General features: G+C 38.4%; 1 protein-coding gene across 4 annotated transcripts in view; it reads left to right on the top strand.

Annotated features, from left to right (window-relative positions):
* Nucleotides 1-15,344, top strand: part of LOC100992845 (A-kinase anchor protein 17B) — a 30,027-nt gene that overhangs the window by 4,348 nt on the left and 10,335 nt on the right. For 2 of the 4 annotated variants that reach the window (XM_014343536.5, XM_063601676.1), the window contains exon 2: nucleotides 14,444-14,569. The gene's annotated coding sequence lies outside the window, so the exon portion shown is untranslated. Of the gene's footprint in view, nucleotides 1-51; nucleotides 111-2,531; nucleotides 2,625-14,443; nucleotides 14,570-15,344 lie in introns of all 4 variants that reach the window. The other 2 variants (XM_055106508.3, XM_055106507.2) reach the window with 2 other exon arrangements.

The raw sequence follows: 15,344 nt of genomic DNA, 5'->3' as shown, positions 1-15,344 counted from the left end.
ATTTTCTTCCTTAGATTCCAGTTAATTGTCTCAGTTTCTTTCCCTTTCTAGACTCAGTTGTTTGAGGGTGACTCTTCACTGTGGTCCCCAAACTGTCTTAAAGGTGCTTGGTAGGTACACTTAAATTAATCTCAATGTTCACTGATTAATGTTAATAGGTCTAGGAGTCCAAAAGAACAAGCAAGTCTGCATTATCATTTCACTGTGGGTCTTTAGGTGCTGTTATTAGTATTTTAAGTAGGGAAGTAATACTTTTTTTTTTTTGAGACAGAGTCTCAGTCTGTCACCCATGCTGGAGTGCAGTGGTGCGATCTCGGCTCACTGCAACCTCTGCCTCCTGGGTTCAAGCAATTCTCCTGCCTCAGCCTCCTGAGTAGCTGGAATTACAGGCGTGCACCACCACGCCCGGCTAATTTTTGTATTTTTAGTAGAGACGGGGTTTCACCATGTTGGCCAGGCTGGTCTCGAACTCCTGACCTTGTGATCCACCCACCTCGGCCTCCCAAAGTGCTGGGATTACAGGCATGAACCACTGTGCCCAGCCGGAAGTAACATCTTTTAAATGTAGTTATTGCGCAAAGTCTCTGTTTTACATAAGATTTAGCATTATTAAGTTCCTACTATATGTTAGGTACTGTTCTAGGCTCTAAAGATATAATGGTGAACCAGACAGATGCAGATTAAAAATAAAATGTTAACAATGACACAGGATGATCAGATGGTTTCTGTGTTACAGTGAAAATAAAATGGTATGATAGGCTACCAAGTCACAGGGGTGGTAGCAGTGCTATTTCAGAGAGTGTTTAGGGCAGGCTTCTCTGAGGAGGTGACATTCAAGTCAAATGAGAGCAAAGTGAAGGAGCCAGCCATGAGAAAATCTTGAAGGAGAACCCTTCAGGTAGAGGGAACCACAAGAGCAAAGGCCTGAGGAGTGAACCTGATGCATTTGAGGGGCAGTAAAAAGGCCAGTGGGGTGAGATGGAGAGAACAAGGGTAATAAGGGAGAAGGGTAAAAAGCTGAGTTGAAAGAGGTGGGCGGGGGCCATGTTTTGAAGGTAAGTAGTTTGGATTTCATTCAAAACATGATGAGATGCTGCTGGAGGGTTTTGAACAGAGGAGTGACATGATCTGATTTAGGTTTTTAAAAATATGACATTGGCTGTTGTGTAGAGTAGACTCTGTAGGGGCAAGGATGGAAGAAGAAGGACCAGTTAGGAGGCTGTTGCAGTAATCCAGGTGAGAGATCACAGTGGCCTGGACTGGGGGGTAGCAGCGAAGATGGAGATGAATTTGGGATTTGTGGTAAAGGTGGAGTCAAAAAGACTTTTGGAAGGATTAACTCCTAGGTTTTGAGCCTAAGCGCCTGGGTGCAGGGTGGCTCTACTTAGGGAGCTGGGAATCACTGGGAATCAGGGGAGCAAGTGTGATGTGGAGGACAGGTTTAGGAGATGCAAATTAAGGGCTCTGATGCACTTGTTAGGTTGAGATGCCAATGATACATTCAACTGGAGACATTGAATAGGCAGTTGAATATCAATATAAAAGTTGGCTGGAACTACAGCCTACATAAAATTAAATGCAAATTAAAGCTGCTTTAAGTTGTCATTTTATACTAATAAAGGTAACAGAAATAAAAATGATAATGATCCAATGTGATCAGGACTGCAGGGGAATCAAGTATGTTAATAATGCTGATGGCCTAATAAATTGGCTTTTAAAAAATATTTACATAAGACCTGGAACGGTGGTTCACACCTGTAATCCCAGCACTTTGGGAGGCCAAGACGGGCGAATCACTTGAAGTCAAGAGTTCGAGACAAGCCTGGCCAACATGGCGAAACCTCATCTCCACCAAAAAAATACAAAAATTACCCGAGCGTGGTGGCATGTGCCTGTAATCCCAGCTACTCTGGAGACTGAGGCATGAGAATCACCTGAACCCGGGAGGCAGAGGCTGCAGTGAGCTGAGATCATGCCCCTGCACTCCAGCCTGTGAAACAGAGTGAGACTCTGTCACAAAATAAATAAATAAATAAATAAATAAATAAATAAATAAATAAATTTACACAAAGATTTCCATGGTAGCACTCGTTCTCATAATAGTAGTGTAGAGTAGTGGCAGTACTCTTTTGGAAAGAGTTATGCTCTTTCAAAAATAATTGAAGACACAAATCCCCAGGGAGAATATCCAACTAAATATATAGTAAGTATAGAGTTTCTATAGAATTTTTCTCTATATAGAATTTCTTTTTTAACAACATTTAATTTTTATTGACACATTGTAATTGTACAGAATTTCGAGAGAAACTCTCTATAGGCATGAAAAATGAGGAATTGTGTTGACCATATCAATATCTGGAATTGCTAATAAAACAGGTGCAAAAATCAGATCATGATGGTATATACAATGGTGTAAATCTTACATGCTGTTCATGCTGAATATTGTTAATATACAGTTGTCTTAATTTTAAAATAATTTCATTCGCTTTTGACTTTGTACCTTTTTCTCTCTGGCACTATTCCCTGGTTAGGATGCCATAACTTCATTTTGGTCCACTGTGAAGAGTTCAAGTGAATTGTGGCTTCTCCAGTCTTTCTTCCCTTGATCACATTTTCAGCACGAGGTATTGGATAATATCCTATTCTGTGGGACTTGTATTCAAATAAGTTTACCTTGGGATTTTTAAAAGGTTGGGAAGTACTGTTACTCTCAAAAACTGTGTAATAGTGCAAAGCAGGGTCCCGTGTGAAGGTTGCTTTTGACCTGTAGGTGGCGACTGGTGGGCAGGAATTTTGCTGGTAATTTTCAGATTGTGGAAATACAACTGAGAAGCAAAACACTGGCAACCTCATGATACGCATTTCCCACAAATAATACTCTGATTATTCAATGATTGAGGCAAAAGTATGGAAGATACTCAGCCACATTCCTTTAATTCCCTGATAGCTTTTTTTTTTTTTCATGAGAAGAGAAAGCAGTGAGTCTTCTTCAGTAGCATTGTTTATTAATCCAAGGTATAAAGCAGCATTCCTGGCTGGAGGTGTCTGGAGAGAGGTGTTCTTCAACAAAAATGTTCCTGGTGCAGAAGAAGGGGCAAAAGACCAAAGGACTGGTCAGATAGGTCTGCTGACTGCTCTGTGCAGGTTTTTAAAAATAGCTTCTTCCCTTGTTATCTTGGAATGACTCCTATACACACTAGCTTAGAGTTAGTTATGTGAATGCATTTGCACAGAAAGGCCAACACAAGACTTTTCTTCAGGCTAATTTATTTTCTATTAGCCTCAGAAACACTCAGAACACTTTGCTTCCACAAACATTACCACATATGGAAACTTTAGGATGATGTTTTAACACAAGGAAAAGAAAACAGGAAATTAAGTTGCTCAGAGTTAAATTAATGTGAATCCAGCTTTCTTCATTTCAGGATCAAAATTCCACATACTAAATTCTACCTTCGAGCTGATTTTCTTTGAATGGTGGTAGAAGAGATTCTCTCTCAGTAGGACTCTAATATTTCATTGTTGCAAATTTATCATTGCCAAATGGCTGTGCATCTCCAAAAATCCCTTCCATTCTGCCCAGAAAGCCCCCAGTGCCCCCATAAGCCCAGACCATTTTAATTTTGGAATTCGGTCATTTGTCGGGCCATATATTGGCTATATTCTTATTATTGCAAAACTGAGTGCCACTCATTTTAATGATGTGATTTTTAAATTATTCAAGATCAGAGCATATGGTCAGCCTCAGTTTTAAAATGTTGTTGGGCTAATGGCGTGTCAGAATACTTGAACGTCCATGCGTGGCATCTTGACTGAAGAACCATGGTCAAGATATACTGGGATTCTGTAGTAGCCAGAAAATTGAAAATTGGCTAGGTTAATTTGACCCAAATAAATTCTGGCTTCCCTGCTATTTCCATAAATATGTTGTATAATTGCATACATCTTAAATGTTTTCAAAATGACTAACCTTAAAATTCAAAAGCCTGGAGAAAAAAGAAAGGCAGCAAAGAGCTACTTTGAAAGAGGATATTGATTGCATAGATGGTCCTATTTTTTCCACTTTTTTTTTTAAGTACCTCATTCAAATGGCCTTTCTAACACTATGACAGCAAATATTTATGAGAGTGAGAACAAGCAAGAGAGAATGAATAGGTGGCTACTTTGCTGATTACTCAAGTGCTTTTAAAGTTTCAAGTTATATTTCTGATCTAAAAATCCTGAGATATATTAGGCGAATCTCTCCAGTATCTCCTGAAACGGGAGAAGATATTGGAATGTCTTAGGATGCAGACTGTGCAGAATTTACTGAGGTTTCACTGCTGGTTAAAATAAACATTTTAGGCTTGTGACAACATCTCCAGTCTATTTCCTTTTCTCTATTCCCTTATCCTACTGTTATTCAATCAGCTTTGCTACGAGATATAGAGGCAAGGAAGATGAGGTGACCGTGTTCTCTGAGAATCTCCCAGAAATGTTTTGGCATTGGGAACATGTTGAGTGAAATGTTTTAGTGAAGCTACGTACACAAGATACTGCTAGAATGCACACTGTGTAAACATTATTAAATAACTATAATTTTTTAAGGTTAGAGGAGCTCCCATTTTCCTATGCAAAGATACTAAAGAATAAGTCATCTCAGTAGTGTTGCTTTTAATCATAAGGCTAAAGGAAAGATATGTGCATGTGGGTGGGGAGGATTGGGGAGGTTATGGTGAACACAATAGAATATGGGAATACTAGAAATATTTATTAAAATTTGACTTTTTGATAATTTGTGAAGGTCATGATTATGGCATTTCTTGCCATTAAGGCTTGGTTTATCTAGGCTCCTAAAACTTTGTTTAATAAATTAATCTATGCATATAATAGTGATTGGTGAAAATGATGGGAAAGTTATTAATGAATTCTACCATTACTGTCAATTGAAGCACAGGCTAATTAAAAGGGAAATTAGAGACAAATTAAGTTGTTTTAAAGAGTCAGTTTTAAGTCAAAGCCTAATAATTTGATCTTAGTGATTCCACACATTTTGGTATGTATATTTTGATGAATATATAAATATGCATAAAATACATAACTATATCTACAGTATAATAACTAAGCATAGATTATGTTTTTGTGTATTTGGCTTAAACAGGGTTAAAAACAAGGATTGTGTAGGGGAGAAAATGACAATCCTTTTTTTTTTTTTTTGAGACAGAGTCTCGCTCTGACTCCCAAGCTGGAGTGCAGTGGCACAATCTCGGCTCACTGAAACCTCCGCCTCCCAGGTTCAAGTGATTCTCCTGCCTCAGCCTCCCGAGTAGCTGGCATTACAGGCGCCCGCCACCACGCCCAGCTAATTTTTGTATTTTTAGTAGAGACGGGGTTTCACCACGTTGGCCAGGCTGATCTCAAACTCCTGACCTCAGGTGATCCATCTGCCTCAGCCTCCCAAAGTGCCAGGATTACAGGCGTGAGCCACCATGCCTGGACTAGTTGAGTATTTTCCAAAAACATCTGTTTGCTTTTGCTGTGTTATAAATTATCATTTATGAGTTAAACGCTGCAGCTAAGCCAGGAGTGGTGGTTCACGCCTGTAATTCCAGCACTTTGGGAAGCTGAGGAGAGAGAGGTGAGAGGATTGCTTCAACCCAGGAGTTTGAGACCAGCCTCAGCAACATAGAGAGACCCATCTCTACAAAAAATAAAAAATTAGCTAGACGTGGTGGCACGTGCCTGTAGTTCCAGCTACTCAGAAGGCTGAGGTGGGAGGATGGCTTAACGCCCAGGAAGTCGAGGCTGCAGTGAGCCTTGATTGCACAACTACAGTCTAGCCTGGGGGACAGAACAAACCCCTGTCTCAAAACAAAATATTTTGCAGCTAGATCAGTGATTGATGAGGGTAGGGAGGAAATGTGGAGGGACAATGGGTATTTTGACTACCTTGATTGCAGTGATAGTTTCATAGGTGTGTATACATATGTCAAAATTTATCAAAACATACAGTTTTGATACATGTGTAGTTTATGTTATGAAATCTGTAGTTTATTATATATTAATTTTGCCTCAATAAAGCAGTTCTAAAAGATAAGTTCTGCAGCCCATTGTGTAGCTAGTATTGCAATTGCCAAGTGAGCCTGTGATATTCAAAGTCCTGTTCTGATCTCCCGGGCTTCTATCGTGACTCACACAAACTTTGACTATGGGTTCAAATGCCTATAGGCATTTACAGAGATGGCAGACAGAGGGGTGCTTTTGGTGGGTGAAGGGAGTTGCTATTGTATTAATCTGTTTTTTTTACCCTTTTCTGGACAAGTTGGTGTCAGCGGTTATAAATTGCTTCCTTTTAGTAGCTTGTTATTATCATCTGAAGTTCCTCTTTTTAACTAAACAAAGTACAAAATTAATACATTCTTATTGTAAACATTAAAAAACTGAAGCATTAAGAAATGTACAACATGGGCATATAGAGTAAAATAATAGATTGGAGACTCCAAAAGCTGGGAGGGTGGGAGGGAGGTGAGGATTGAAAAATTACCCACTGGGTACAATGTACACTATTCAGGTGATGGGTGCACTAAAAGCCCAGATTTCACCACTGCACAATACATGCATGTAAGAAATTGCACTTGTACTCTCTAAATATATAAAAATAAATTTTTAAAAAGGAAATGTACAAAGTATTTAGTAAAAAGGGAAAGTTTATTCTTCTCCTATAGTCCCAATCCATTTTCTAGGGGAAATATTGTTAACAATTTGATGTATATTCTTCCAGACATTATATATTATGTCTGTGTGCATGGCCATGTGTGTTTATATTACTTTTATAAGAGCAATATCATATGTTACTTTATTATTCTGTCACTTGCTTTTATTTTTTCCCTAAAAACTATCACAGGCATCCTTTTTTGTCAGTAAATACAGATCCACTGTCTGGCTCCCTACCTCCCTCGCTACCTCCAAAAGGTGGAAGGGTGGGAGGGAGGTGAGGATTGAAAAATTACCCTTTGGGTACAATGTGCACTATTCAGGTGATGGGTGCACTAAAAGCCCAGATTTCACCACTGCACAATATATGCATGTAAGAAATCTGCACTTGTACTCATTAAATATCCAAAAATAAAATTACTCCCTCCCTCTGTTCCCTTCCTTCTCCTCCTCCTCTTCCTCCTCCTTCTTCTCCTATATTTTTTATTAGCTTTCGACTTGAGGTCTCCTTAAGGAAGAAGCATCACAATGGGAGTTGGTTGTTGTGCACCTATGTACCAGTCACTATGCTAGTTAATTTTTAATGACTTAGAAGAAGTTGCCAATGACACTTCTATAGCAATGAAGCCATGCCGTATATAAAAAGCTTACTTCTTGGTCATACTAGGTCCTCAATATTTTTTAAAAGTAAAATTAGAGAATTAGCCCTCTATTTTGGGAGAGTAATTTAAGATGAAATATTTATTGACATTCAATTTTAAGATCTAAAGCCTGTGAACCACTGTGAAAGATATGAGAAGAACAAATGCCTCAGTTTGTTGTCATTTTTATCCTTGGGAAACAGGAATTTAAGTTGTGAGGATTTTAAAGGAGGTCAGTTTTTTATTTTTTTTATTTTTCAAAAACAATTGGGTCTTCTTGGGAAAATCAGTTTGTTCTTATAGTCATCCATTTTATCCAACATTCTTGATTATACATAATTTGTGATAATTTCTAAATATCAAATCCATGATAAAGGAATTTAGAAATTGGCCTCCATGAAGCTACTTAAAATAATGTAACCCAGGCTTTGAAATCAATCCAAGAGAAGCATTCTACAGTGTTTTAAACAAAGGCAGTATTGCTGGAGCAAGTGGAGAGCTTGACAAACCTGATTACTTTGAAGAGAGTAATTCTGTTTTGGGTGAATATTTTCTGGATTTTTTTTTTAAAAAAACTATTGCTTTATATTAGGTTGTATAAATAAATACCTAATGGTTATAAATAAATTTTAGAGTTCAGTATATCTTAATTGAATATCACATTAATTTTTCTCCTAGAGGGGGCTTAGTGTTGACTCTTATTGCAAATTGCAGCAAACTAACTGGATTTTTTCCATTTTGCTACATAGATAATGCTTTTGGAGAAAGAAAACATGTTTCTTCTCATATCATCCCATTTCAGTGTTGCTGTCATAAGGGTTTCTAGAACATAGTATCTTAGATACTGCTTTTGATGACCTTTTATAAAATCAGTCTCTACAAACCTTGCCTTCTAAAGGAAGTTAACTTGGATTGTCCTTTAAGGGTAGTTATTAAATAATTCTGTACCTATAAAGTTAGCCAAGATTTCGCAGTAAATTTTGTGTTAGAATTTCTGTCATCTGGCCATATATGTTTGGGTCTAAATTTCCCTAAAGTTGACGTTAATGAGAAACTCTGGTGACATAGAGTCTGAATATATCTGCTCAGAAAAAAACTCCTTTATTAGGAAGTGCTATTTAAAGTAAGCAAATAGAAGCTTAAATCTCTAATTCCCAGCATTAGTGATCTTGTTCACCTTAGTACTGCTTCAAAGAGTTTGTTAATATGAAGTAAACAGGAAGCACTCATGTTTTGGGGTTTTTCCAGTCCCCAAGTAGAGGGCAAATTCACTTTGTCACTCATTAGAAAAGGCTGTCTCTTCTTAACTTTAACTTAGAGATCAATTTAGTTAAAGTCAACAGACTGGAGGAACAAGAGTAGATATGTCCATTTTAGACTTGGAAACCAATGTGGACAAGGGATGCTAAGTCAGGTGCATGGATTAGAACTATAAGTTCTATGTATGTTCGGTGCATGTTCATTAATGTGCCACCCTTGCCCTGTTTGTGTACCATCCCCAGCAGATTTTTAACGGAACTTTACATTTAAGATCAATTGTACAATAGATTAGAGATTTAGAAAATCTTGGCTTCTCAATGTATGGGCAAGTCATTTAATTTTTCCTGAAACTGTCTGAATTTCCCCATCTGTAAAACAGGCAGGCTACTCACGGGTTGCTTCATAAATCAAATGAGATAAAGTAAGACTACTACCACTAATAGATAATATTATAACTTATGTTTATTGAGAACTTCCTGTGTGCCAGGCACATTCTAAGGATTTCACCTGTACGCACTCATTTAATTCTCCCCCAAATCTTATTATCTCTATTTTATGGTTAAGGAAACTGAGACATAGTATATACTCTTTGAAAACTCTAAAAAACATTAAATATTATTAAATAAATATTACATATTATTATTATTTTTCCCTTATAGAACAGATATTATTATTTTTAATAGGCTTTATTTTTTAGAGAAGTTTTAGGTTCACAAGAAAATTGAGCAGAAGGGACCTGGCATGGTGGCTCACGCCTGTAATCCCAGCACTTTGGGAGGCTGAGGTGGGTAGATCACCTGAGGTCAGGAGTTCGAGACCAGCCTGGCCAACATGGTGAAACCCTGTCTCTACTAAAAACACAAAATTAGCCGGCCGTGGTGGTGCACACCTGTAATCCAAGCTACTCAGGAGGCTGAGGCAGGAGAATCACTGGAACCTGGGAGGCGGAGGTTGCAGTGAGCTAAGATCACGCCACTGCACTCCATCCTAGGCGACAGAGCGACACTCCCTCTCAGAACAAAAACAAAAAAAAAAAAAAAAGAAAAAAGAAAAAAATTGAGCAGAAGGTAGAGAGGTCCCATATACTCCTGCTCCTACACATGCCCAGCTTTCCCCATGATTAACGTCTCCCACCAGAGTGGTTATAGGTGTGACAATCAGTGAACCTACATTGACACATTATCATAACCCAAAGTCCATAGTTTACATTAGGGTTCAATCTTGGTGTTGAACATTCTGTGGTTTTGGACAAATGTATAATGACATGTATCCATCATTACAGTATCATGCAGCATAGCTCCAACTGCCCTAAAAATCCTCTGTGCTCAGCCTATTCATCCTTCCCTCCCCTCTAGTTCATGGCAGCCACTGATCTTTTTACTGTTTCCATAGTTTTGCCTTTTCCAAAATGTTATATAATAGGAATCATATAGTATGTCACCTTTTCAGATTGGCTTCTTTCACTTAGGAATATGCACTTAAGTTTCTTCCACGTATTTTCATGGCTTGATAGCTTATTTCTTTTTGGGGCTGAATAATAATCCATTGTCTGGATGTACCACGGTTTATTTATCCATTCACCTACTGAAGAACATCTTGGTTCCTTCCAGGTTTTGACAATTATGAATAAAGCTGCTATAAACATTATATGCAAGTTTTTGTTTGGACATAAATTTTCAGTTCCTTTGGAGAAATAACAAGGAGTGCGCATTGCTAGATCATATGGCAAAAGTATGTTTAGTTTTGTGAGAAACTGCCAAATTGTCTTCTGTAATGACTGTACCATTTTGCATTCCCACCAGCAATGAATGAGAGTTTCTGTTGTACCACATGCTCATTGTGATGCTTCTTCCTTAAGGAGACCTCATTTGGTGTGGTCAGGGTTCTGGATTTTGGCCATTCTAATAGGTGTGTGGTGGTATCTCACTGTTGTTTTAATTTGCATTTTCCTGATGACGTATGATGTGAAGCATCTTTTCATATGCTTTTTTGCTGATATTTCTTCTTTGGGGAAGGTGTCTGTTAGGGCTTTGGCCCATTTTAAAATCAGACTGTACTCTTATTGTTGAGTTTTAAGAGTTCTTTGTATATTTTGGATAACCGTTCTTTATCTGACATATCTTTTGCAAATATTTTCTGCCGGTCTGTGGCTTATCTTTTTATTCTCTTGACAGTGTGTTTTGCAGAGAAGAAATTTTAAATTTTAATGAAATCCAGCTTATCAATTATTTCTTTTCTAGAATGTGCCTTTGGTGTTACATCTAAAAAGTCATTGCAATACGCAAGGTCTTGTGGATGTCTAAATGTTCCAGCACCATTTTTTGAAAAGACTATCTTTGCTCTGTTAAATTGTCTTTGCTCCTCTTTTTTAAAGATCAGTTGACTGTATTTATGTGGGCCTATCTGGGCTTTTTATTCTGTTCTATTGATGTATACGTCTTTTCTTTTACCAAACCATTATCTTGATTACTATAGCTTTATAGTAAGTCTTGATTTTGGATAGTGTCAGTTCTCCAACTTTGTTCTTCTTCAATATTGAGTTAGCTATTCTGGATCTTTTGCCTCTCCCTATAAACTTTAGAATCAGTTTGCCAATATCTACAAAATAACTCACTGGGATTTTGATTGGGATTGCATTGAATCTATTGATCAAGTTGGCAAGAACTGACATCTTGAGTCTTCTTATTCGTGGACCACATATTTAGTTTTTCTTTTCCTTGTATAGATCTTGTACATATTTTGTTAGATTTCTAACTAAGTATCTCATTGTTTTGTGTGCTAATGTAAATGGTATTGAGTTTTAAATTTCAAGTTCTACTTGTTCGTTGCTGCTATATAGGAAGGCTATTGACTTTTTTGTATTAACCTTGTATTCTGAAGCCCTGCTGAAATAACTTATTAGTTCCAGGAATCAGAAGATATTATTTTAATTCTGCTTGTAGTATAGCTTTCCTTATCAATTTGTTCTAAGTCCAGCAATGCCAGCACCATTTCACAATCCAAATCTGTGTATTACTCCATCTGTATCAAAATTTTCTCTTTCGCTCTCTAAGGTGGTCTGAGGACACCATGACAGTCACAGTGGTGTATGATAACTCTGAGGCAACAGAGCTCTGTGCAGCTCAGCACCTCTACCTCAAGCCCATAGCAAAATTGTTGATCAACATATTGCTTCCAGGGAGTCTAGAACCTGTAAGGCCCTTCTCTAACTGGGAAGTTCTTGACCAGCTGAAGAGCCTGATTTGCCCTGACCAGTTCACCACAGTTCAGCTCTCCAAGAGTACAAAGGACTTCATTCAATTGGAGGGTGAGGCTGAAACCCGAAGTTTGGTTCAGATCCTGAAGGCAAAGTTACATGGGAAGATTATCAAGCTAAATGGTTTGAAAAAACACTTAAAAGTAGTGGCTACAGATGCCCAGGGAGAATGGGAGCACTTCCCCAAGGAAAAAGAGCCCTCATTGAGTGATGGGGCTGAAGAGCAGGAGAAGAGCCCAGATTCCATATGTTTTGAAGAGTTGCCCTGTAAATGGTTTGCACCTAAATGTTCTAGCAAAGAGAAGCCATGTGAAGAGATCCTTTGGGTAGTCTTTGAAAGTTTTGGGAAGATCAAGAATGTGGATATCCTTATGCTTGGCCCCTAAAGAGAAGTGATGACTGACAGGAGCTTTGGGGGTTTTAGCTTTGGCTTACAGACATTTGAGGCATTCATACAGTAACAAGAGGCAACTGACTTTGTAAAAGCCATGGAGTCCCTTTGAAGAATGAAACTGATGCTTAAAGGAAATGATGGGAAAGCTCTGGCATGTAACATTAAGGTAAGAAGTAGCCAGAGTTTCTTTTATTTTCCACTGTTCAGGTGATCCTGAATAAAAGCTGGAAGGAAGCATCTAGAATAAATTTTCTTAGACCCTACCAGGCTCTGATCAATAACTAATATATAAAGACTTTTATTATTTTTAATAAATGGATGTTTAGGAAGAAAAAAATCCTGATTTGAACACTCATTCTTGTGCTATCAGGCATGCTGCCAGCTATGACTTTAAAGTGATGGTTCTTATAATCTGAGGTTCTGTCTCAACTACTTGAGGGCATTAAAGAATTCTTCATGGCCCCTATGGAATTATCTCATATGCTTATTATATTTGACAAGTTGCTGAGAGAGAGGAAGAGAGGAATACATGCAGTTTGAAACCACATGGAGGCCAGGTGTGGTGGCTCACGCCTGTAATCCCAGCATTTTGGGAGGCTGAGGCGGGTGGATTGCTTGAGGTCAGGAGTTCGAGACTGGCCTGGCCAACACGGCAAAACCCTGTCTCTACTAAAAATAGAAAAATTAGCCAGGCCTGGTGGCACACACCTTTAATCACAGCTACTTGGGAGGCTGAGGCATGAGAATCGCTTGAACCTGGGAGGTGGAGGTTGCAGTGAGCCGAGATTACACCACTGCACGCAGGCCTGGATGAAAGAGTGAGACTCAGATAAACTGCTAAACATAATCCTAACAAACTTGGATTCTTTACTTTCAAAATCAGCCTGTCTACTCCATCATGTCATCTCATTGATGTCTACATACTTTCGTCATCTCCTTCTTGAAGTTTTAACCCAGCAGTGGAAAAGATGCAACTAAACTCTCCTTTTTCTGTAAATCAGTCTTTAGCATGAATTTGGACTTTCTGCTTCCAGTGTATGAGTGTGTGTGTGTGTGTGTGCATGTGTGTATGTGCATGTGTGTATATGTAGCTAGCTAAGTTAAAATGTATATTTTTAAATTATGAGCTATTCAGTCAGGCAAATGATATAGCAAATACTGTCATGACCACCCATGTACCACTGCTCAGCTTAAAAAATAAAAAATTAGGCTGGGTGCGGTAGCTTGCACCTGTAATCCTGGCACTTTGGGAGGCCGAGGCAGACGGATCATTTTGAGCTCTGAGACAACATAGCAAAACCTCATCTCTACAAAAAGTACAAAATGAGCCAGGTGTGGTGGCTCTTGCCTGTGGTCCCAGCTACTTGGGAGGCTGAGGCTGGAAGATCGCTTGAGCCGGGAAGCAGAGGTAGCAGTGAGCCAAGATCGTGCCACTGCACTCCAGCCTGGGAGATAGAGCAAGAACCTATCTCAAAAAACAAACAAATAAATAAATAATAAATAAATAAATAAATAAAACATTACCACAAGATGAGAGACCACTTCCCGCTGTCCAGTGTCTGGTTATAATTTTCTTGTGATTTGGTTAACCAAAAATTTTAACCTATTTTATACTATTCTGTAGTATCTCAATCTAATTTTCACTTTATTTCAAGATTTGAAAAGTTGTTTACTAATCATGATAGATCTTCTCTCTCATCAGGTTAGTTTTTGTGCATCTTTGCTCCCCCTGCACCACACACACTTCTGATTATTTTTGTTTCTGATGATTAAAAAAATACATTAGCTCATTTGATCTTTTTAACGAACCAGAAGTAATACATTGACATTTCTCAGCCTGTGCCTATGATGGCACTGTGATGGTGTCTATGACCATATGTAAAGTAAGCTCCTCAGGGTTTTTTTTTTTTAAACAGCTTTATTGAGGTACGACTGACAAGTAAAATTGTGTAAAGTTAAGGTGATGATTTGATATACTTATTCAAGGGTTCTGCCAAAGAAAATCCTCAAGCCTACGAGTACTGTTTGGCTGGTGGCTGAGAAGCAGTAGGAATATGAGTACTGGGATGCAGTGAGGACGTTTTGAATTCAATTGATTTTGAATTACCATGTACCATCTTAGTTTTATCTCTCTGACCTGGGACGTACCCAGCCAGCTGGCAAACTTTTCTAATGAAACTTTGAATTGTTTTGGAGCAGGTTACGTCTGATACGACCAAGCACTTCAGCGAAGGAGCTATAAGGAGGAGAAATCAGGAAAGGCTAAAATTACAAGAACTAGAAGAAGAAAGGAAAAAAGAAAAGAGAAGAGGAAGTAGCTGAAAGGTGTGTGGACCAACTTTAACAAAGATTTTTTTTCTTTGATTTATGGATTAATCCTTTTGGATGAACAGCCAGACTTGGTAGATAACATTGAGATGGGGGGCAAGAATTGGAGCAGATTGGAAAACGCCACTGAAAGCTATAGTCTTTCAACTGTGCTGTTACAAAACCAAAATGGCAAAACTGTTGAAAACAAGAGACTTCAAAAAAAAATGTTTGTCAGGGAGGACAAATAATGAGGAATGATGGAACTAGCTAGATTAAGATGTCTGGAAAGAAATGATTTTTTTAAAAAGGGACAAGAAACTTTTATAGTAAAAATCCTAGCCTGCCAAGTTAAGAATTTTACCAGTTTACCAAATATTATCAAAATTACCTAGCCTACTAATTTAAAATTTTTAAGAATTTAGTGCTGGGATGGAATTTCTTCTTAAAATGTTCAATAACCAAGCTAACTTGTATGCAAGAAGGCATGGATTGATTGGGAGTATTTTTCTCGTTCGCCATGTTGGCCAGGCTGGTCTCGAACTCCTGACCTCAGGTGATCCGCCCACCATGGCCTCCCAAAATACTGGGATTACAGGTGTGAGCCACCGCACCCGGCCTCTTTGTATTTATTTCTTTGAGCTTATCGTTGACGTCCAGTTCAGGAGTTTGAGTCTAGAAGGGGCTATTGGATTGCCAAAGGTTGCCAGTCGAGTACAGTTGAGCCAAAACTACAGAGCTTTGAAAATTAATTTTACTTCCTGGCCCTTCCTCATGCATGTTTATTCTTTTA

This window comes from Pan paniscus, chromosome X (genome assembly GCF_029289425.2).
Source record: "Pan paniscus chromosome X, NHGRI_mPanPan1-v2.0_pri, whole genome shotgun sequence".
NCBI classification, from domain to species: Eukaryota; Metazoa; Chordata; class Mammalia; order Primates; family Hominidae; genus Pan; species Pan paniscus.
This window is presented reverse-complemented; position numbering and strand designations above follow the sequence as displayed.